At 40.0% G+C, this 3,029-nt stretch overlaps 1 protein-coding gene across 1 annotated transcript in view; it reads right to left on the reverse strand.

The window, feature by feature from the left end:
* LOC109481610 overlaps positions 1-3,029 on the reverse strand; it is a 21,246-nt gene that overhangs the window by 14,804 nt on the left and 3,413 nt on the right. The gene's annotated exons all lie outside the window — the stretch shown is intronic.

Genomic DNA, 3,029 nt, shown 5'->3' on the forward strand with positions numbered 1-3,029 from the left:
AGAAAGAGAGAGAGAGAGACAGGGAGATAGAGACACAAAATTGAAATAGAGAGAGAGAAACAGAGAGTCTTATAACAACCAATATTATGGAATGAATCTACAGAATATCCCTACCGTCTTCTCTCATCTTGAATGTGATCACTTTGTCCTCAACACCGTTTTGCCGACTTATGCAGGAAATGGCGTTGGTAGGATGAACCGGGACCTCATTTCGAGTGTCGTAAGTCCAGACCCTTACACGCCGCGGGTTGGTGTAGGTATTTCTGGCTAAAAAAAACAATTGTCCTGACCCTGTGTCCAGTTCAAGCCCGAACTGATACCCTCTTTGGTTTATAATCGTTCCGGTGTGGTAGCAGTACAACCAGGTGTAGTCGTCATCCGGATAGTATGGAAACTTGCTGGTTATTGTCAGGTCGGCTACTCCTGGGGTAGTAAACAAAGGTTATGTTAAATTTCTGTACAGCACAAGTCGACAAGCACAAGTCGACAAGCACAATATAATCATACAGATATATGAATATGTTTTATGTATTGTACATGTCTACCTTAATCTTCACATTGCCATAGGCACAGGTTTGTCTTTTAACAATACTCTCCAAGCAGAGGTTTGGGTTTTTTGGCGTGTTTTAAGCTTTTTTTATCGGGGTGCCTTTCTTGCACTGGATGTTTTTTTTTCACCCAACCCAGTGCAAAAACGAAACCCCGAATGAAAAACCTATAGACACGCCAAAAATAAGCCAAAACCCAAACCTCTGCTTGGAAAGTATTTTAACACATCATGTATAGACTCCTCTGCACATGCGAGAATGTCTTTTATGTCAGACACAAACAATTACTCATGACAAGTCAATTCACAGGTGTCAAAGCTAAATACAGACATCAACAAAATTAAGAGAATCCGGAACTGAGAGCGTTAGTCAACTGTCTTTGTCAACACAATGCCCTACTATACTACTACATATACGTTTGTCTGTAATGTCAACTTAATGCCCCAGGCATATTCCCCCTTCAGTCAGTCTGTGTATAGGGTTGTCACGCATGGACAACTTCCCCTGTTCACGACCTCTCTCTCCTTTTGTGCTTGAGAGTAAATAGTATTGTTAGACATAATCTGTGTTGGTATGTTTGGTAAACAAGGCTGACATGAGCCATTGACTGGGGCCATGATCAGTGAGCATGTCTTTTTTTCACATTTTGTAAAATTCAATTTTCATAGGAAGACAAAAACACAGACATGCATAGCACAGGTACCACAGCAAAATAAGTGAACATAAAATACATAAAAATTACGATTACAATTTGGAACCTATTCAGTAGTCATACTTCAAAACAATTTGAACATAATGACTTAAAACACAGGATGTCTTACCTTTGTAGGATTCTAGGATTGTAGGATTCTCTGGGTGATACAAATGACTTTATTTGTGATAACAACATGCTTCGGGAAAATGACTGTAACCCACTGAGGCATGTCACAGATGTGGGGAACTTATTTCTGTACACATTATAAACAGCTTACAACATTTTACTTAAACGAAGAAAATATTGGCGATAATTCATAGATAACTTGTATCCTTTTCTTGAATGTTGATGTCTTACCCACACTAAGCAGTGAATGACACAGCAGTACATTACCATAAAATTGCTACCTTGAATTCAAGGAAGTGGGTCGTTTCAAATTCTATATCTCTCCTCGAAGAACGTATTAGAAAATATAATACTGTTCTCTAAAAGAAAACACATTACTTAATATATCTTTAAAACATTGCTGAAATCTCCACAATAAACATCTCCGTGTACAGTATTAGAAACAAGCGTCTGTACAGTAATATGAGGCATCTGTCAATTTTGATTAATAGGGGACGGTTAGGCAAAGATAGTGTGTGAGAAAACTTTGTTCTGTATTTTATCGCTTACAATGGCTTACAATGACTTACAATGGATGCGGAAATACATGTGCAGAAATTAATCATATCTACATGTGTGATAACAGCAAGCGAAAGAAACAAGCATTATACATTATATTTCCGTGATGTTTCTTGTGAAAATTGTCACAACTCAAATATTAACCCCATATTTACATCACAGATCATTGCGATATTTCTATATATGATATGCCGAAAAACGCCTTTTAAAAAATCCAAGTCAAGTTCCTGTTTTTTTCGGTATCTGTTCCCATCACTACAAACACACCACAGCCCCTAACACACACACATTACGCTTGTTGGGACAGTGTCTTACATTAGTATTGGGGAGGGGACCATGGTGTTACACCGATATGTTATACACGGATTGACATTTCAAAACATGAAGACCTCAAAGTATGTCAAAAGAAATCTTTCAACTGTTATCCTGTCCTAGCGAGAGTTACCACTCACTCACTCACTCACTCACTCACTCACTCACTCACTCACTCACTCACTCACTCACTCACTCACTCACTCACACAATCCTCTTGCACGTGGTGGCTCTCACACCACGTCAGAGGGCAAGAGTTACCACATTCTGACAAAGTACAGTTTAATAGCTCACGTAACGTACCTGAGACTGCTGGATACAGGCATAGTAGTACACCAAGAAGTAACATGGCGCGTATTAACGTCTGTCCTTTACTGGTCGCACGGAACACTTCCATGGTGCAGAATACAGCTTCACTCCACTCCCCCTTTCTGTAATAATCGAGCGCTCTGCGTGGGCTGGGTTTTCTGTAATCACTTCCTCGTGTGACGTCACGAGGAGCGATCCTACTCGACGGGTGTGAGGTCACATTTTTTCCGCTCTGATAAGTGGACAGCCCGGGCTACTTTAGATGCCCGAGGTGAGGCCACACAATCAAACAGACGTGAGAAGGAAAGATGACAAAACCAACACGGACAAAAGAAACATGGCACAACTAGTAAATTCGAACAAGACTTTACTTTGATTGAGCTCCAGACACAGAAATTAGAAAGGCATATTTCTCAGTAACAGTAGAAGGGTTTATTTTAGCCTCTTAGAGACATGAATTCGAACCTGTTGATTCTCCCCCA

Source organism: Branchiostoma belcheri, unplaced genomic scaffold (genome assembly GCF_001625305.1).
Source record: "Branchiostoma belcheri isolate BF01 breed outbred unplaced genomic scaffold, Haploidv18h27 scaffold57, whole genome shotgun sequence".
Taxonomy (NCBI): Eukaryota; Metazoa; Chordata; class Leptocardii; order Amphioxiformes; family Branchiostomatidae; genus Branchiostoma; species Branchiostoma belcheri.